Raw genomic sequence first — 22,727 nt, forward strand, 5'->3', positions numbered from 1 at the left:
TGCATAGTTCAGAAAGCCTGGACAGAGGGACGAATTCCCAATGATTGGAGTAGAGCTCTAATAATACCCATATATAAAAAGGGAAATAAAACTGAATAAGAGAATTACAGAGGTATTTCCCTACTGAGTGTTCCTGGCAAGATCTTTGCAAGTATACTTGAGAAACAGTTGAGAAGAATTGTGGAAGAAAAGCTTGGTGAAGAACAAGCTGGATTCAGGCCAAATAAAGGCTGTCAGGATCATATCTTCACTTTACGACAAATAGTTGAGAAAGCATGGGAATATAACAAATATCTGTATTTAAGTTTTGTCTATCTGGAAAAGGCATATGACAAGGTGCCAAGAGAGAAGCTATTCAATATGCTACAGTTATATGGTGTCAATGGGGCATTATATCAAGCAATACTTAGTCTGTATTTTAGTTGTAAGTTGGCAGTTAGAATTGAAGGAAGTACAGGAAGATGGTTTAATGTTAAATCTGGTGTGAGACAAAGATGTACATTGTCCTCTGTTATTCATTATCTATATGGATCACATTATGAAGGAAAGTGGTATCAAACATGATATCAGAATTGGAGATGTTAATGTCAGCACTTTTCTTTATGCGAACGAAGTTATACTTCTAAATAAATCCGCTACAAGTTTTCAAGAGTCCCTGACTAAATTGAATAACTGTTGTAATAGATATGGTATGAAGGTCAGCATTAAAAAGACAAAGGCAATGAAAATAGGTAGAATTGTTGAAAATGTCAACTGTGTTGTGAACGGGGAACCTGTGGAACAAGTAAAACATTTCAGCTACTTAGGCACGATTTTTACTGAAGATGGTAAATTGAATATGGAAATAGACAACAGAATCAACAAATCTGGTATGGTAGGAAGTCAATTGAATAAATTCATATGGAATAAGAGAGAAATTAGTCGAAACACTACATTAGCTGTATACAAGACAGTGTTCAAACCAGTTTTAACTTATGGATCTGAGAGTTGGGTCAGAAGTAAAACACTTGACCGAAAACTAGAATCCGCACATATGAGAGTCTTGAGAAAGATTAGAGGCATGAACAGATGGCATCAATGGCAGTATCATATTAAAAACGAGGATATTAGGAAAGAACGTGACATTGTCAGCATCCAGGAATGCATTAGCTCTGCTAATCTCAGGTGATATGGTCACTTAAACAGAATGGGAAGGAAAGATTAGCGAAACAAGTGTTCTCTGCCAGTTTGGCAGGAAAACAACCCAGAGGAAGACCAAGATATAGGTGGATTGATGCGGTACAATGTGCCTTAGAAGATAGAAATATAAGATCTGATAATGATAATATTGGAGTCTTGAGAAGTAACAGACTGATTTAGAGGAAAATTGTAGATAGGAAGTTAGTAATGATGTAAATTTTTCATGTAGTACTATCATATCCTGTACGCCCCTTTAGGGTACATGTCAGGAATTTGATGATGACAAGAATGCAAACCTGACATACAATTGGAGTTTCTGCCACTGTAACAATCTGTTGGGGGTGAGAGAAAATACTGTGTCCAACAGGAATTTTGTGCTTGCACATCAGCAGACGTCGCACATCATGATTGTGGCACAATGATTGTGATACTTCGATTGTAACCAAATCTGCATGTGTGTGTGGGGGGGAGAGGAAACGGTTTTTTAGGATATATATTAGAAAAAAATTAAGAAGAATGCTATATTTCATTTATATATTTTAATTACTAAATGACTAAATATGCGAACCATCTGAGAATAAGAATTATGAGGGAGAGAAAGTGTGAATAGAAATACTTTTATTACTTGCAGATGAATTATTAATAATTAACATTTTTTGATGCATATCCTATAAATTGAGTGTAGCAATTAATGATCTCATGAACTCTAGACATGTATATGGGCATCTGTTATGGTATAATTAAAAAAAATTACAAGGATAATGAAAAAGATTTTGGACTTTGAACTGTTTGAACTGCATCTGATGCATGGTTGGTAACTCATTAATGAATGTAGGAAGGGGCTGAATCCAATGAACTAAAAATGTTGATCAGGGGATTCATCTAGGCATGCAGCAGTACACGTGAATTGATGGAGCAGCAAATCAATTTGTAAAATTTGTTGTACTTGTTATGTGTATTTATTTCTGTTTTGTTTTATATTTCTCTTGGTTTTTTCTTTTATTCATTGATCAGTATGCAATTTTTACACAGTAATATATATGTACAAAATAATTTTCAATCATCAGAATTGTCCATTTTGTGAAACCTATGTTCATTACATAATATATATATTTTTCTTTTTGTCACTCGCGTCTGTGTTATCAATAATAGATATCTCACATATGCAAATATTTTGCTATGCATCAAACCGATGCAGTCTATTTCCTATACATAGACTCACTTTATTCTGGAATAGATGAAGTTTTACGAACTACATCTGTTCTTTCTGAAGACAGGAATAAAAATGTTCCTTTAGTGTGAAAAAGTTCTATCCTCAACAGAAGCTATACTGCAGAAACAAGAAAAATAAGTAGTTTTATTGTATCATTAAATACAGTACAGAGACTTTTGTATTCTGTATACTACATTTAGCAACAATTAGTGACAACAGGAATAACACTCCCCCTCCCACAGACACCGTTGTGCATATGCAACATATTGTAGCACTAAACATATCTAGCTAAACATTTGTTCTATCATCTTTGAAATTTTCATTTGCAGAAATAGCTGTTTATAATTCAGTCACTGAGTACAGAAAGCACATGATTTAAGTATAGCAATTTTTATTATTATTATTATTATTATTCAGGCCTCCATGGAGTCAAAAGACTCATCGTGGGAGGTCCTTCCTAAGAACATAAAGTCTGTCAAGACTCATCGAGGGGAGGTCCCCCTAAGAAACACAAAGTCTATCATACCACTCCTTAAACTCATTGACTGTTCTCACTCTCACCACTCCATCAGGCAATGCATTCCACGGTTCAACCATCCTCCATGCAAAGAAACCACCCCTCACCCTCTTGCTCACAGTTTCCTTTTGTAACTTCCAGGGATGGCCTCTTGTCATCACGCCTTCCCACTGTTCAAAACAAGCGAAAGAACTCCCCAGTGTCAACCTTGTAACCACCTCTCAACAGTTTAAAAGTCTCAATCATATCACCTCCCCTTCTTCTTTCCACCAAACTCTGCAGTCCACATTCCCTCAGCCGATCCTCATAACCAAAATTGTACAGTCCTGAAACCATCTTTGTACCCTTTCCACAGTTAATTTATCCCCTTCAAATCCTGGGGACCAAATCTGAGAACAACATACCAAGTGTGGTCTGATCAGAGTCTTATACAACAGAATGATAACTGTTTTATCTCTGCAGGTCAGTGTCCTTCTCATTATTGCAGCAATCCACTGGGTTACCTTCACCACCTTTGCAGTATGTCCCCTAAATTTCAGGTTTCTATCAATCATCAACCCCAGATCTCTTGTCTCTGCTACTTCCTCCAGTATAACTCCTCCCATAGAGTATGCAGTGTCCCATCGATGTTTCCCAAACCTCAAGACCTTACATTTTGCTGCATTAAACTGACAGTCCCCATTCATTTACCCATCTATCTAGCTTATTCAAATCCTCTTGCAGGGCTACCACGTCTGCACTATTACTAATCATTCTTCCCAGCTTCACATCATCTGCAAACAACTGAATATCCCTTTGCAATCCACTGGCAATGTCATTGATATAAAGGTTAAACAATATAGGTCCCAGTACTGAGCCCTGTGGGACCCCACTTATAACCTTCTGCCTCTTTGAAACTGCTCCACCATACACAACTCTCTGATACCTATCAGACAGTCAATTCTGAATCCAGTTGACCAATCTTACATCCAGACCCATGTGCTGCAACTTGAATATCAGCTTATCATGTGGCACCCTGTCAAATGCCTTCGCTAAGTCTAAGAAAATTGCAAAGAATTTGTATGTGTGTTTCCAAATTTTGTACAGCAAATAACAATGCATGTGTGTGTATATTATATTCATAACTTGAAATTGGTTTGAACTGCATTTGAGATTTTTAATATCATTACAAGATTTCACACATTTTTAAAAATCAAATTCTACTGAAAAGTTGCAACTAATATGCCGTATAAGCTTTATGAAAATGTGACTGTTCGATACTGTTTCTATGTTTATTTTCTATAACACCTTACTACACTACACACAGAACTATTAGTGGTAAACTGATGATGAGAAGCCTAGCAAACCCAGGTTCTATTTGTTACTAAATCTTGCATGAGAGAGCTAAATTAGCTAGCTTTAAGACATTAATCTCTATGCTTCATCTTTTCTGACTATGGAGACAAAACTTGAATAATACCCTTAAGAATATCCTTTACCTAATAGAATGGAACTAGTCTCCTTACTTGTTCAAGTCATTGTCATCCATGTCATTGCAAGAATTCATTGTTCTGTTCTCTAAATTTTAAATTCCTATCCACTATCACCCCCAATTTCCTTCACCTTCTACAGTATATTCCCACCAAATGTATACTCTACATTGCATTTTTTAATTAAAGATGCCAAGAAATTATATTCTTGATTTCATCCTTTATCCAAGTGTAAGTAAACAAAGTTTGTGTGTGAAGTTACTTCACATTTGGACTACTTGCATATAGAAGCTAATAACTTCACATCAAATTGCTTTGTTTATCCCATAATGCAATGCGCATATTCTTATGGACATGTATGATGCTATGCATTATGGAAGGGGACACTACCCAGACCTGTTTAGACCTTTTATTGATGTCTCATTAGTGGGAGCCAAACCCAGAAGTGATAATAAGGTTGAAGTAATACAAAAGTCATATTTTCATATACAAGTAATTAAAAGGTGTCGCACCTTATTACTAAAATACTGTGGATTGGAGATAGATGTTGAAAGTTTTGAGACCTATAGTATAACCAAGTGGGAAAAACTTTCAACATCTATCTCTAATCCATAGTATTTTAGTAATAAGGTGTGACTGACACCTTTTGGCTACTTTTATATGGAAATGATTTCTGCATTACTTCAACCTTGGGTAGTGTATCTCTTCTGGGTAGTGGCCCTTCCCATAATGCATAGCATTATACATATCTGTAACGATATCTGCATTGCATTATGGGATACTAAAACAAATTTGATGTGAAGTCATTAGCCTCTATATACAAGTAGCCCAATTGTGAAGTGACTTCATGCACAAACTTTGTTTGCTTACACTTGGATATAGGGTGAAACCAAGAATATAATTTCTTGGCATCTTTAATTTATAGTATAAACAAGTGGAAAAGCTTGCAACATTGAGCTGGTATCCTCACTTCTGTGCCCATTCACTCAGTCAGTTCAAGTCTTCTTGTAAGGCCACAACATATGCTCTACTCCTAATAGTTCCCAACTTTGCATCATCTACAAACAACTGAATATTCCAATTCAAATCTTCTCCAACATCATTATCACCAGACTAAATAGCAGCAGCCCTAAATCAGACAATTCAGGCACAGCACTAGTACCCTCCCTCTTCTTGGATATTGCTCCTCCTTACACATCTTGCTGATACCTATCACGTAGCCATCTCCCAATCCAAAACACTAATCTAATATCCAATCCCATCTCCTTTACTGTAACTATCGATTCATGTCACGTTATTGTAATAAGTAAGTAAGTATTACTAAAATGTAATCTCTCTCTCTTTAGCAAATATATGCTGTTCATCAAAGAGAAAACCTCTCTTGTCAACTAGGTTTTGGATTCTGGTCATCACTAACCTCTCCAATACTAACTGCAACACCTGACACAGAGATTATCAGCCTATAATTTGATGCTTGAGTTCTGTCACCTACATTATGAAGTTGTACAATACTGCATTCTTTCCACTTTTTGGAACTTGACCTAGTGTGGGACTTATTAAACAAGTATGTCAAAGCAGATGTCAATCCCCTGGCACTTTCATCTTTACTCATTTGTGCATATACCTATTGTTCACTCAGTTTCTTCTCTTCCACTACTCTCAAACTCTGTATGCTGTCATTCACATTATTATTATTACCAGACTCATCGAGGGAGGACACTTACTCTACAACTCTCCACCAACGAACTGCAACTATACTAATGCCATCTACCGCCCACCACCACCACCGCTAATATTTTCAGAGATAATCACAAACATCCATGCCCACGGCGGGATTCGAACCCATAGCCTTTTGGCTGGAGAGTGGATATGCTAACCACTCAGCAGCCAACCAGGCTGGCATTGACGAGGATGAAATTCTTTTATGAACTGCTAATTTAAGATATTAAATGTCATATTAAATATCAACTATATCCTCTGTAACAGTTATCTTTATACCATTTTCTTCAATATCATCCTACCGGAATCATTGCTACATAGTCAAAGAGCTCCTTAGCGTTTTTTGGCTTGATTAGCTAACTGCTTTCATACTGCACTTTTGCTTTCCTTGCCAACTGAGTTGCCCTCCTTGCCTATTCTTTGTACTTCTTGTGGCACTTATTACCACTCATCTGATGTTGCCTCCATAATGCCCTCTTCCTCTGTACTGCATGCTTAATCTCTTCATTCATCCATTTCAGACCTACCTTATTTAACTTTCTAACCATTGGAATACATTTAGACATTGCTTCTACTAGATAGTTCCCCTAATATAACCCAAGCAGCATTAATCTCAGCATGAATTATTACTACCTTTTTTAACTTGGTTATTCAGTTTGCCTCAATATGATTGCAATTTCTGTTAAATGGAAGGAGAACAAGCTAATTACATAAGTGGGGGATGCTAGGGCAGAAGCAGTCAATTATAGACCAATTGGTATCTGGAATGATCATGATTGTGTTAGAGAGGCTAAATAGGATCTGATGGGTAGATTTCTTAAAAAGTACCTTAATCCACTGTTAAAGAATGGTTTTGTTAATGGTAGGTCTTGCTATAGCTATTTCAGCACTATTTTATATTAGTGGTTGCAGGGTTAGATGAGGGAAATGGATATACCACAATTCTTTTAGATTGTGCCAAGGCATTTTGCACTTCACAGTAGAGGTCCGTACCTAAACTGAAAGGGTTTGGCAAAATAGGCCAGTACCTAAACTGAAAGGGTTTTGCAAAATAAGCCAGTGATATTGAATGGCTGACTTCAGTATCTATTGAAGTCTTGAGTCTAGAAGGAGAGTGATTGGAGTAAAACAATTCTGTCCTTGGGGCATTGTTTAACTTGTAAGGTAATGAAATTTGGATTAGTGAGGATAATAATATACAGTTATTTGCCAACGATAAAATCGGAAATGGTGATAAAGAGCATCAGATACAGAATTGTTGCATGCTGGTCTGGACAAACTTGTTTTATGGGCGAATGACAGTGAATGTCAGTTCAATGTTGCTAAGCACAAGATTATGCATTGTATACAGAAGAAATTATTATTACGTGACACTTCCAAGGAGTCCAAAGACTCATTGAAGGAGGGCACCTACTCTACAGCTCCATCAACTACAGAGAACCGCAACTACCATCATCTACACTGCCATCTACTGCCCACCACCACCAGTATTTTCACAGATAATTACAAACATCCATGCCCATGGTGGGATTTAAACCCACAGCCTTTTGGCTGGAGAGTGGATACACTAACCACTCAGCCAACCAGGCCAGCAGTGGCAGTAGATATATTATTGCTAGCAGTGGATATATTAATGGTAATTTGCTACAAGTGATCAGCGAAGCTATAGACCTGGGTGTAATGGTAAAGTTCAGCGACCACTTTGTTAAGGTAGGTAAGTCATCACATCAGAAACTTTCAGTGTTGAAGAGAATACTAACTTGTAGGATCATTCTTCCACTGTTCAGGGTGTGGGCACCTGGGTTGAGAGATAAGGAGACAATGGAAAAGACAAATGAAATTTTGCAACTTGTGGCAGGTGGAGGGAAAGAACTCGGAGTCTTCTCTGGAAACTAAGGATGTGTCAGGTCCAGGTTCCATTTCTCAGTGCAATTCTTTTAAATCATTCACTCATGGCATTCGACTTATCTTTTTAAAGAAAGATAAGTATCTTATGCATTGTGTGACCTTGAAAAGGCCTAAGTGAGTCAGATATGGAGGACTGCATAATAATAAAAGGCTAGGCAAAATTGGTCAAGAACAAATTGGATTCAAGCCAAATAAGAGTTGCAGATAAATTTTTGCCTTACAACAAATAGTTCAGAAATCATGGTAAATATAATAAGGATCTGTTTTAATTACCATTGTGATTGCTGTGAGAAACTGCAACATTAAATCTGTAAATGGAATCTTATATAGAGAGCAAATAGTACCAATTAGAATTGACAGCTGTACAACAAAATGGTTTGCTGTTAAAATTGGATGCAAAGCAGAGTTGTGTACTATCTCCACTGTTATATAATCTATATCAGTATTTCTCAGTGTGGTATGTGGCCCAGTATTAAATATAAAATAAATATGATTCAATAACTCAGAAAATATAATTCAAATATGGCACATCAGCTATTGATAGAGAAAAATCATGCTATAAACAATTACAGTAACCATTGTTATGTTAGTTTTTAATACATACATGCAGTTTGTATTTGGGATCAATTACCTAACCAATATCAGATATGCATCAAACATATTTGTATACATGTATGTATATGTGATGGACTGCAAAAAAATTATACTAAAAAAAGTTCCTAGCTATGCAACCTTCAGAAAACACTGAACCATATAGTCCATATCATCTGGGAAAGTGGCATTAAACATGATATTCAAATAGAATGTATCAAGCTTAGCTCTTTATGCAGTTCAGATGTCATTCTCTTAATTAAATTTACTTCTCATTAAGTCTTTAGCTAAATTAAATAATTGTCATGACAGATTTGGTATGAAAACCAGCAATACAAAGACTAAATTATGAAAGTGGGCAGGAAAATTGAAATTATTGAAAGTGGGCACGGTTAGCCTAATGGCTTTATGCTTCGCAACCATATGCCTGGGGAAGGAGTGTCCTAGGTTCGCTTCCCGTCAACGACGTGAGGAGCTTAAGGATCTTCCTCAGCCATAGCCAAGTTAGCCACTCTTGGGCATGGACGGCAGGGTTTTTTCCGCCAACAAAATTAATGTTTTTCATCCTGCAAGCAGGCAAACTGGTCCAGGACACACATGGATTACAGTCAGGAATACTGACCCAGTTATAGGTCCGATTCGTCAGCCTATGCCGGTTCCGGAGCCTGGATAAAATTTGAGGGGACTAGATGGTACCATGAACTCCCGTATAAAGGGGGAACGCTGTATCATCACACGGAATTTATTTATTTTATATGGACCATTATTGGGTTAGAAATAAAACATTTGATCATAAATAGTGGCCACAACAATGAAAGTTATGAAGAAAATTAAGGAAGCAAACAAATGGCATCAGTGACAAAAAATGAAGATATTAGAAAGGAACAGCTAATCTAAGGTGATATGGTCACTTATATAGAATGGGAGATGAAAGATTAGCAAATCAAAATGTTGGAGTTTAAAATAGCAGAAAAAGGAACTTGGAAGGGAACTAATATACCGGTGAGTTAATGCAGTTGAAAGTGCTTAAAAAAACCATAATGTGAAAACTGGGAGGGGAGACAGCACAATTCATGCAAAGGTTGTTTATCAACATCCATGTATTAAGGCTTGAGTGCTGGAAAAACTCATGATAAAAGTTTAATGGAGTGAAACAGGAAATTATTAAAATTTAATGCCTCCAATATTTCATGTTACAGAGAACATCGTCAGGGAGTACAAAATGAGACTTGTAATATACACACACACACACACACACACACACACACACACACACACACACACACACACACACACACACACACACACACACAACTAACTAAAAGACATGGATAAAAGACAAAACTCCTGACTAAGTGGGTATCCTATATCTCTAGAATCTTACAGAAATACAATCTTTGCACCACTTTCAAGCCCCCCCCTTAAATCTAGCTATCCTTATATGCTCCACTAAAGACAAACTCCCTCCTCCTCCAGTTCCAAGTGTTTATAGAATTCCTTGTTCCTGCAAGTTGACCTCTTATGGACAGACAGGAAAATCAGCTACCATCTGAATGGAAGAACATAAAATATATATATACACACATCTGCAGTCATGACTATGATCAGTCTGGCATTGCTGACCATTCTTTGGATACAGCTCACAGAATCAATTGGAAAAAGACCACATGCTCCATCACAGTAAATTCAGAATAGAAAGACTATTTTTAGAATCTGCTGCTGCTCTTAGAAATAAGCCTAATTTAAATAAATATGGTTGCATAAAACTTCCAAAAATATAGGAAACTCTAATACTTCAAGATTGCAGTTTACATCAGAGGCTGCCAGCAGATGTCCATAGAGGGTGCTCCACCTAGTTAGGACTAATCTTTTGTCCACATGTTTTAGTTGGTTTTGTGTTGTGTGTTACAAGTCTCATTTTGTACTCCTTGATGATGTCTCTGTAACTGAAACAAAATATTGGAAGCATTAAATACTACTTTTAATCATTTCACTCCATTAAACTTCTATCAGCAACTAGGTTCGGGAGATTAAATAAGGTAGGTGTAGAATGGATGAATGAAGAGGTGCACACATTGTGGATGCGGCACAAGATGAGTGGAGATAATCAGTTACATGAGAAGTACAAAGCGCAAGTAAGGAAGGCAACTCACCTAGTAAGGGTAGCAAAAGTGTGGTATGAGCAGCCTTTAGTAAATAACGCTAAAAGAAATACTAGGGAGTTTTTTTGATATGTGGCCAGTAGAAGGAAGAATGATTATGTGAGGATGATGTTGGTTAGTGATAATGGGAAAATAAAATAACACTGAGGAGATGTAGAGTGTTTAATGAGCAGTTCATTAAAGTATTCCATCCTTTTGGTTGTAACATAATGCAGACCTTGAGTAGTGGGAATCGCAGAGTTACCACTGGTGATCAATGAGCGGCAGGTCAATGACCTGCTGCTCATTGACTTTCTCAATTTTTTTTACTCAATTCATATGAGGAATTGAGTAAACTTGATGTCAATAAGGCCATGGGACTTGATAGTATATCATCATGTATCTTGAGAGAACCTTATCCATATTTACTTTTCTATAATTTGATCTGATCTCAGCATAGCCTTTTTGCCTAACAATGGCAATTCAGGAGGAGTTAACATGTTCTGGGAAGTTAACAACAGCTTTAACATACATTTTTAACATGAATCTTAGATTGACCCAGTTTCCAAAGGAGTGGAAAGATGGCAAAATTGTTCCATTTCATAAAGGGGGATGATAAGACTAAGGTTTCGAATTATAGGCCAATCTGCTTGTCTGGAGTTGTGGTCAAGGTGTTGGAGAAGCTATTGAGGACAAGGATTTAGAACTTGGTGGACAGCAGTAGAATTCTCTTTAATGGGCAGCATGGATATTATTATTATTTGACATCTCCATGGAGTCCAAAGACTCGTCGAGGGAGAGCACCTGCTCTACAATTATCTCCACAACTCAATCCACCAACTATATACTAAAGGAAGATTGTGTTTTAGCAATCTGCTTACTTATTATAACAAGGTGATGAACACATTGAACAAGGGGGATGCATATATAGTAGTATATTTAGATTTTGCGAAAGCTTTCGATAGATTGCCACATGACAAACTAGTAGTCAAATTGGAACAGATGGTTTTGGATAGTAGATTATTGCATTGGATTGGAGATTGGCTGTCTGATAGGTATCAGCAAGTTGTGTATGGGGAGTGATATCCCAGAAGAGGAAAGTCACTAGTGACGTTCCCTGGTAGGTCTGTTTTGGGGCCATTGTTTAGTTTGTATGTAAATGACATTGGAAAGGACTTAAATGATGATATACAGTTGTTTGCAGATAATGCAAAGTTGGGGAGAGTTATGAGTAGTAGAGCAGTTGTAGCATTGCAAGAAGATCTAAACACTGAATGGGCGAGTGTATGGGTAATGTCAGTTTCATGTCATAAAGTGTAAGGTTTTAAAATTTAAGAAGCGAAGATGGGATGTAGAGTATAAGATTGACAGGGATATTTTATTAAGGTAGAGGAAAAGAAAGATTTGGAGGGTTATAGTGGATAGGGACTTAAAACTTCATGGACAATTTTGCTAAAATTGTGAGGGCAGCACAGTGGAGTATGGGAATGATAAACACTGACATGTAGGAGTAAGGATGTTTTGATTCCATTGAACAAGACTTTGATCAACCTGCATGTGGATTATGCACAGATTTAGTCGCCAGGTTTTCAAAAGAATGATCAGATGTTGGACAGGGTTCAGAGATGATTGACTGAGTTGGTCTCTGGAATGTGGAATATGAGAACAGATTGAGAGAATGCAAATTTACAGAGCCTAGTAAATTTGCATTCTCTCAATCTTCCTATTATTCAAATTTACAGAGCCTAGTAAATTTGAATAATAGGAAGAGTGGGGAGAGACATGATCGAGACATAAGTTGATAAGGGGTAATTACCATATTAGTGTTGACGAGATTTTTCATAGAATATCTGGAGGCAGAGTGAGAAACAAGAGGCTATCCCTGAAAGCTGTATAAGGTGGGTGTAAGCAAGGGGGGCAAGGAGTAGATTTTTTTGCATGGAGAATGGTAGGTGATTGGAATACATTACCTGAGCATGTGAGTGCAGGGAGAGTGAATGTATTTAAGTTGAGGTATGATGAGTTTAATAATATTAAGAAAATATAAAACTCTCAATCAACACAGGATTCTAAGAAATATATGGAAATCACCCCTCATCACCTTGGAAACAAAAATTAGGCTTTACAAAGCAACTTCTCAGGCTATTTTCTTATATGGTGGAGAAACATGGAATGTTTCCACCCAAAAAAGCAATAAAAACCATTGATAGCTTTAATACAACCTGCTTAAGACTGTTACTTGGAACAGTCTTAAGCGGGTTGTATTACTCCTGGCAGGATCATATTCATAATTCCACTATTTTAGAAGAGGCAAACCAAAAACCCTTGATTGAAATCCATTGCAGATGTCAACTTGACATCTCAGTTTTATATGCTCCTTCAAATGGACAAAGAGATGGAGACTAACTAAACAATTATGGCAGTATACTAGCCACCTTATCAACACATCTTCATAAGAAATAACTTGACTGGATCAAAATGGAGAAGCCTGGAAAGCTACACATAATAATTAACTTTTTCTTATTCCTATGTATTTAGTTTGTTTACAAATTGTAAATAAATAAACCATGATGATGAGCTGTGCATGTGAGAGTGGGGCCCTCCCACAGTGAGTCTCTTGACTCCATGGAAATCTGTTTATAATAATAACTAGGTAGGAAATATTAATTCTGTTCAAATGTTACATCACTTCTTCATTGGCTTCTCTAATGCCTTAATAACCACTCCAGAGATATTGGTCTATAATGAGCTGCATGAGTTCTATCTTCTCCCCTTGTATGTATAGTTGAATTGTCTTGCACTCATCATGAAGCATGTTTATGTTGAGATTAGTTAAACAACCAGGTTAGAGGCCTTTACAATTCTCTAGTACATTCCTTGAACGCCAAATAATTTTCATTGTTTAATTACTCTGGACCTTGTCCTAACTAGCACTGCCTCCAGATATATGCTCTAGATCAGGCATGTCAAACTCTTGTACCTCTAAGGGCCAAATTAAGAATTATACATAAAGCTGTGGGCCGAAACAGAACAAAAATCTCGAAATAAAGAGGAAACAGATTTTTTTAATAATTACATTGGAGTATATAAGTACAAAATACAATCATGTTACAAAAATACATATAAAATATAAAGTTTACATATTTAAATAAAGTTATACATATCATTTTTTTGAAGAAACTTGACAACGTTTTTCATTAACGAAATCTTCAAAATTTGGTTGAATTTGTTGAGCTGTTGTTATTTTCAATATTGCTGCACATGCTGGTCTGTTAATCTTGATCTTTCCACAGTTTTATTATTCTTTAAAGTTGAAAATAAACGTGTGGACAGAATTATCACTATGGCAAGTCGGGCCTAGCAGACCATGCTCTCGATACCCCCTGCGCACAGGATCAACTGGAAAAACACAAAAGTACTACGCAGAAGCTCTTACAAGTCGGAGAGATTGTTCTTAGAGGCGACAGAAGCCCTGAAACACGCTCCAAATCTCAACAAATATGGCTGTATTAACTTGCCTAAGATCTGGGAGACAGTCATCTTAAGAAAAAACTAGTTTGTTTGTTTTTTTTTTTTTTAGGACTCTAGTCTTATGTGATAGCTACAGTTTTTTTTTTTTTAGATAGAGGGTGCCAAAAATCAGGACTCTAGTCTTTGTGTTGCTGCTACAATTTTGTTTAACTAGTCCATTGATTACACCATGTTGTTATAGTCTTGCATATTGTGACAAACTATTTTTGTGCTCTGAAGATGCTGGTTATAACACCAGCAAAATATCAGCAATAAGTTAATAAATTAATTATTTACTTGGTTTCTGTGTTCTAATATATACCGTTAAAAAATAAACAACAAAGTTGAAAATAATTGTTCACATAAATATGTGCTACCGAATATAGATAAAATACGCCTAATTGCACGTAACACATTGGGGTATCAATTGACTGATAAATAATTATAAACTTTGGAATTCCAATATCCATATATTTTTGTTTCAATACTGAATTTTGATTAATTCCAACTGTAAAATGTCATCAACAGTTTCAACATCAATTGATAGAGGAGAAGTAAATAGGTGAAATTGATTTTCATATTTCTTAAATCTAAAAATCTTCTTTCGAATTCATTTTCTAATAACTTAATTTGATTGGCATATTCTGAAAATTTCAATTTCGGTGATTTTTGTAATAATGATTGACAACATTCAAAATGGGATAAATTTTCTTTTTGAATTTGTTTTTGCCAAAGTAATAATCTCTTTTAAATTAAGGGGATATTAAATCCCACATTATTTCAAAGCCGAATAAGAAACTCAAAGATAGGAATCAAAGAGTTTCATGCCGAATATAGCAAACTATAAAAGTTTCGGTGAATTGTAGCGTAAGCTAAAGCACATAGTTCAACACTAGGGCAACTCGTTGCAAAGGTGGGGAAAGTTCTGATCACTATTTCCCATAATGTAAAACATCTCCTAGGAGATGTTTGATATTATACGTTATGGCAGAAGGTCACTACCCAGACTGGTTTCAACCTTTATTGAGGCCTCATCAGTGAGTAGGTAGACCAGGTGATACTGAGGTTATAGCGAAAAGAACTTTTATACTTTGCTATAGGAGTTGTCAAAAAGTGCACCCATAAATTACTTAAAATAAAAGAGCCAATAGGCTTCACTTCGGCAATGTAACATTATTTAAATTAAGGGGACATTAAATGTAATAATATTTAAATTTAAATAATGTTACATCGCCGAAGTGAAGCCTATTGGCTCTTTTATTTTAAGTAATTTATGGGTGCACCTTTTTGATCAACTCGTATAGCAAAGTATAAAAGTTCTTTTCGTTATAACCTCAGTATTACCTGGTCTACCTACTCACTGATGAGACCTCAATAAAGATTGAAATCGGTCTGGGTAGTGACCTTCCACCATAATGTATAACATCATACATCTCCTAGGAGATGTGTTTTATATTATGGGAAATACTAAGAATAGTGATCAGAACTTTCCCCACCTTTGCAACGAGTTGCCCTAATGTTGAACTATGTGCTTTACGCTACAATTCGACGAAACTTTTATAGTTTGCTATATTCAGCATGAAACTGTTTGATTCCTGTCTTTGAGTTTCTTATTCGGCTTTGAAATAATGTGGGATTTAATATCCCCTTAATTTAAATAATGTTACATCGCCAAAGTGAAGCCTATTGGCTCTTTTATTTTAAGTAATAATTTCTGTTTGAAAATGTTGATATTATCAAATAACATAGTAATTACTTGATGTTTGCCTTGTAGCTTAAGATTAAGGTGACTTGTAATGTCAACTGAAAAAGCCAGGTCCTTTATCCATTGATCATTTTTTAATATTTCACATTCATAATTTTTCGATTCTAAAAAAAAAAAAAATTATAATTTCATCCAGCAATTCGAAGAATCACTTTAAAACTAGAAAGCCATCTAATTTCTGTATAATAAGGTAGATCGTTATTTCTGTATAATATTCACTTTCTATATCTTTTCGAAAGTTACTAAATTGGTAATGATTAAGCCCATGTGCACGAATAATTTACAATTTTACTTACACTTCTTAGGACATGTCCAATATTTAAAACTTTGGAGCATAGTGTTTGCTGATGAATAATGCAATGAAAATGTTGAAAATTATTATTACCTTGTTCTTTGCATTTCTCTTCTAAATTTGTAACTCCTTTAACAACACCAGTCATGGCAGGAGCACCATCATTTGCAAGACAAACTAGCTTTTTTAAAGTAAATTGTATTCATTCAAAACTTCCATAAGGACATCAAAAATATCAACTCCAGTGGTTGTATCATTCATAGGAATAATTTCTAGAAGTTCTTCACTTACTTTTAAGTTCATATCACATCCATGAATAAAAACAGCCAGCTGAGCGATACCTGTACATCTGTACTTTCGTCAATTGCAAGGGAATAGGCCTGAAATGTTGGAATTATTGATTTTAGTTGATTCCTTAAGTTCCCGGCTATATTATCAATTCTGCTAGCAATGGTATTGTGAGATAAGCTTATATTTTTAAATTTCTTTAATTGATCAGGACACAATACTTCAACTGTTAATAGTTCATTTGCAAGTAAATTCCCCTTCAGTGAATGGTTTAGACTTGCTTAAATGTCTAAATGTGATAACAAATAACTGGTTTTTACCATAGCTCTATTATCTTCAGTAGGTTTGGTAAATACACTTTGATTTTGCAGTGTCAACTTTAATTCTGACAGTTTATCTTCATGAAGTTTCCAAACATATTTGTCATAGTTTTCTTTATGATTTGTATCGTAATGCCTTTTAATATTATATTCTTTGCAAACTGCAATAGAGTTACTACATATCAGGTATAATTTTTTTTTTTTCCCCTTGAATACAAAAATATTGTAACTCCCATTTTTCTTGAAAACTAAGATGTTCTTCAATTAATTGTTTTTTACTCATACTGGTTGAAGGTTTTGACATTATTTTTATAAATTCTTTATTAATTATAAAGAAAACACTACACTTTCTTACAACTTGAAAATTGCTAATGGCTAGCTTCTGATTGCTGTGGTCAGAAGATGTAGCCACATAGACTTGCTCATTAAAATTTGATATTTATGCAGTGGTGTAACAAGATTTTTTGAAATGACAAATAGACATTATTTCCTTTAGAAATTGCAGAGTACTTTGGCATATAAACTAATCTTAAGTGGAAATGTTAATTTTTTAAATATGTTTATTTAATTTGGTGTTGTCAAAAGTTAAATAACCATATTGATTACAAAGTTTGGCAGGCCACATGTTACTTGTTGGCAGGCCACGTGTTTGACATGCTTGTTCTAGTTGTTTGCCTCTGCAAATCTGACAGTAACCTTATCCATATTTATTTTTCTATAATTTGATCTTCTCTCAGCATATTACCTGCTGGCCCAACAATGCCAATTCGGGTGACCTCTGTAATTTCTATACCTCTTTTCATGGTCTGATTACTGCTTCACTCTCCTTATCCGAATACTCCTTTCTAATCAATTAATTGTAATAGTCCTTACTTGAATGAGGCTCTTCATTCCCCACTCCACTGCAAACCCATGACCCTCTTCAAGCCTTGGTTCTCTAAAAAAAAAAAAAAAAAAAAAAAAAAATGTTATTGCAATGTAGAATAAAAATATATATTCAAGGGCTGAAGTCAAAAATTCCAGCTTCTTGTTCAACCTATCCAATGGCCCGAAACAAATAAATTTATCAACATGATTTTCAGTAGCATATTATATTGGTAGGATTATGCTTGGAGAAACAAAAGTTAGAAACTTCCTATTCCAGTTGTGGAATAGGAAGTTTAAGTCCAAAGGTTCAAATTTTGAATAAAATCGAAGGATAATTGCGATGCTGAAACAATGACATGAAAGATAGGGAAGGGATTTTTTTTCTCTTCACAAAGCCTTGATTATGAATACACCTGAACCTCTGGATATGTATTTAGTCTTTGGGTTCTGGGGAGGGATAAAGAAGCTGTTGAGAGGGTGCAGGGAACAGTTACTAAGATGGTATTGAGATTGTGGATCTAATTATGAGAGTATATATATGGACTGCAGGCACTGCTAGACAGGATAAAGGAGAATATTATAGAGACCTATAAACTTTAGAAAGGATGATTATAGGATATCAGCTGATGGAGTTTTTCATTTGAGAGAGAGGGGACAAGGAGGTATCTATAGAAGTTGAGTTTGTGTGTAGCTAAGAAATGGGTGTCACTCGATTTTTCTCTCTGAGCAGTGAGTGGGTGGAACAATTTGTCACACAGTCACTTAAACACTTTGACACTAGCTGCACTCACCACTTCAACAGACATACTGTTCTATTTTGCTCACTGCTCTGAGAGAGAAAAAACTAGCTCTCACCGCTTGTGGATGATGAACCAGGATTTCAGCCTTATCTTTAAGCGATGATACAGTGCTGCTACCATTAGGGTGAGAAAGACTCAGCACAGACAAACAGAGTTGGGCCCAACAACTTTCCCTAAATGTACCACAAAGCAACTGCCATTTGCACAGGCAGCAAGTTTTCTACATTTAGTCCTATCAAAGTCAAACTTGGCCATTTTAATCATTTTACAAGTAATCGTGATTTTACAAATGTTACAAGCTAGGATCTTGTCTCAAGCCATTAATATTTAAATCTAATCACATAAATCGAATTTGTGTGTGCATCCTGTGAATGAAGTTAAGAGAAATAAGTTTAAAACATGTTAATGTACTGCTGTATACATGTTCCATAAACATAATAGGATTTGATTAATTAGTGGATTAAATCTGACTTACATAAAATTCATGTTATGTAAGTCAGATTTAATAACATAAGTTGGGATCTGTCTGTATGTCTCCACTCTTTTACTGTGTGTGTGTGTGTCAAAAGAATGGCAAAGTGTGAATATTACAGGACTACATACAGAATAAAATTTCTGACTCCTAGAATTGCTTTAAAACCTTGATGAGATTGTTCTGCATGTAGTATGAGTATATCTTCTGATAAAACAAGTCATGGCAGCTGAAGGAAGCCAAAGAAGCAGAACAATTTTAAATAATAAACCAATTGAACAAGATAATAATCAGTTGTCTAGGCAGTAATATAGACTGCGTTGAAGAAACAGATCTCAAGATTAAAATTAATGATTAGCAATATTTTTAAGCCGAACTTCACAAACAAATAAAGAATCTTCAATGTTTTAGCTAAATCTGTTTGTTATTAAACTGGGAAAATGAGTTTTAAAAAAAAGGGGGAGGGGGTGATCCAGTGGAGAATAACATCTAGAAATGAAATTGTTGAGAATAAACTATATTCTCAATATACACAATGGGATACACTAAACTAGATGAATAGAAGTATTAGAAAAACTACTAAAAGAAATCTGCCAAATAGATATTTATAGAGATAAAATGGATTCATCTTATGAATAGACTACTAAAATATAAATCACAGGAAAAAAAAATAGATGAAGTCTTTTAAAAAGATGGTGCAAGGCTGGTATTAGGCCACAACACCTAATACTATGAAAGAAAAATGACAATGAACAAAATCTTGCAGAAGTGATGTTAAACAACAATTGTCAAAAAACATAGCTTAAAATAGATGATGTTCAAACATTTTTCCACACATCCTTATTGAAGTTTTTCACATTCCAATAATAAATTGAAAATATGCCATTTTTCTGTGATAGAGTTCATAATGCTTGTCAGAGTATTCTTATATCAAATAACGAGTTATAACTAGTATCTTAAACTGTATTCAACAAAACCAGTATTACTTAGTAAGAAGTAGACAATTGAAATCTGCTTTCCCCCCATTAAATCTTTCAAAAAACAAAAACCATTAGAAAATATTTTTGCATTAGGTATTATTGTGACATTTAGAATTGTACATTAATTTCTTTGCAAAAGCTCATATTTGATGCATATTTCTTATAATGCCATATGACAAGCCCTTTTCCCAATGCAGTATTTCTGTATGTAGGTGGTTTTTTCCTTTGGTTCACCTAAGTAATGACGAAAAAAAAAAAATTGCAGTTACCAAATCAGTCTGCAAAGTAATTTCTATGCAATACCTATCTTAGTCCCTAATCTGTATCATCAGGAATTAGTATAGTTATGTATATCAGTAAACCGTAATATATTATTAGCAAACTTGTGGATTTTTTTTTCTTCCCAGTACTCTTCTTTCAGCTTCATTCATCAATTAGTCTCTAGATTTCAGTACCTTCATTCTTACTAGGCAATACTAGTTTGTCAGCTCTACAATTTGAAGCTTCTAGTTTTAACTAATCGCAACTAGTTCTAAATTATTTAGATTTTTATAAGATCCAATGCTTCTAGTTGTTACTAGAGAAAATTGGAAATTTTGTTATCACTAGTTTTTACTCTGACATATGGTATCAGCTGTTGGATAAGAAAGTTATTGATGGTGCATGGGCAGTGTTTAAAAAATACTTAATTGATGTAATATCGGAATGTTGAAGAATAAATAGAGTAGAAGTGAAATGGATGTGTGATCTAATCAAGAAAGAGATTCGTAAGAAAAAGATGACATGGAAGGAATACCATGTCTAAGGATGATGTCTGCTATGAAAATTATAAGCAGTAGGCCAGAATAGTTGTAACTGTTGTATGGAAAGATAAGTCTGAATATGAAAAAAAAAACTAATCCCTCAAGCTAAAAATAGCCCTAAAGATTTTTATCATGATGCTGCAAGTAAAAGAAAGAATAAATATGAAAGAATAACTCTACTGAAAGCAGATGATGATGCAAGGGTTAGAGATGCAGAAGAGATTGCTTAACTAATGGTTGCTCATTTTGCTAAAAGTTATCAACCTAGTATATTCAACATTGTGCTTGCTGCTAACTCTTCACTGAATGAAGAAACTCAGGTGTATGAGAAGGTATTAGAGCTGTTGCACAAACTGAATAAGAATTCAGCAATATGGACTGATAGGATATCAGCATAGATGCTACAAGAGTGTTCAGCTGAACTGGCTGTTTATTTGACCAGGCTCTAAAATTTGAGTCTCAGAACAGGGAAGATTTTGCAGGAGCAGAAAGAATGTATAGTAATCCCATTGTACAAGGATGGTGCAAACACTAATGTATCAAATTACGACCTATTAGTATCTCTGGAGTGGTGGTGAGGATTTTAGAAAAGTTAGGGTTCACATTCAGAAATGGGTTGAGAGAGAGAATCTTTGCTTTGTAATGAACATGTAATTTATATGTTCATTACAAAGAATGCAATGAACAAATTGCAAATTTACAAAGAACATGTAATTTACATGTTCATTGTAAATTATATTTCAGCATGGGTTTACTGGGAGGGCCATGTTTTAGCATCTTGCTGACATTCTATAATAATATTACCATTGAATTAGACAGGGAGGAAATGGATACACCATGATACTTTTGGATTCTGCTATGGCTTTTGGCAGACTACAGCATGGAAGACTGTTGCATAAATTGGAGAATATGTGTTTGGATTATAAAATATTAGCATATTTAATATTTTATAACCATAATGGATGGCTGACTGGCAGATATATATAAAAAAGTGGTATATTGGGGGGGGGTTGTGAGTCTGCAAGATTTAAGGTAACTTGTGGTGCACCACAAGGATCAGTCCTTGGTCCACTGTTATTTAATCTATACATTAATGATATTGGGAAAGATTTGACAGGTGACATACAGCAAATAGTTGTATGTCACCTGTCAAATCTTTCCCATGCAAAGATAGGTAGAGTAATCAGGAATGCTGCTGATATGCAGTACTTATATATAGAATGATTTGAATAGTCTACGTGGGCATGGGAAAATGGATGTCAGTAAATGCAAAGTTATGCACTTTGGTGTGATTATATATCCAAAGTTGTATTATATTGGTGGGATTATGCTAGAAGAAAATGTTCAGGCTAGGAATCTTGGAGTATCAATAGATAGGAAGTTGAAGTTCAGGGGCCATATGGCAAAGACCCAAATACAACCCAAAAGATAATTGCAATGCTGAAACAAACTTTGACAAGGCATTGATAAGACCTCACTTGGACTATTGTATGCAGGTCTAGTCTCCTGGTTTCCATTGTGATTCTGATACAGTGGATAGGGTGCACAAAAGAGTGCTGAAAATGATATCAGGATTGTGTAATACAGATTAGGAAGACAATTTGTATTGAGAATTTGTAGACTGCAGACACTAGCATAAAGGAGAAAGATGAATGATATGATTGAGACTTACAAACTTCTGAAAGGGTCTTGCAGGATTTTAGTTGATGGAATTTTATGGCGAGTGGTGGTAAGGATGAGAGGGCATCCTTGAAAGCTGGCAAATGCCGTGAAGAAAGGAGTGAAATCTAGATTTTTCTGTTATAGTGTGTGCATGATTGTAATAGATTGCCATCGGATGTTCTGTGTGCAAGTAATGTGAATGAATTCAAGAACAAGTTTGGCAGCTGGTGC

The 22,727-nt window shown here is 35.3% G+C and overlaps 1 protein-coding gene across 1 annotated transcript in view; it reads left to right on the forward strand.

Annotated features, from left to right (window-relative positions):
* The window catches only part of LOC150104236 (cyclin-A2-like), a 175,286-nt gene that overhangs the window by 76,313 nt on the left and 76,246 nt on the right, over positions 1-22,727 (forward strand). The gene's annotated exons all lie outside the window — the stretch shown is intronic.

The sequence above is a fragment of the Typopeltis vanoorti genome, chromosome 8 (assembly GCF_054136105.1).
Source record: "Typopeltis vanoorti isolate ZY-2024b chromosome 8, IOZ_Tvanoo_1.0, whole genome shotgun sequence".
Taxonomy (NCBI): Eukaryota; Metazoa; Arthropoda; class Arachnida; order Uropygi; family Thelyphonidae; genus Typopeltis; species Typopeltis vanoorti.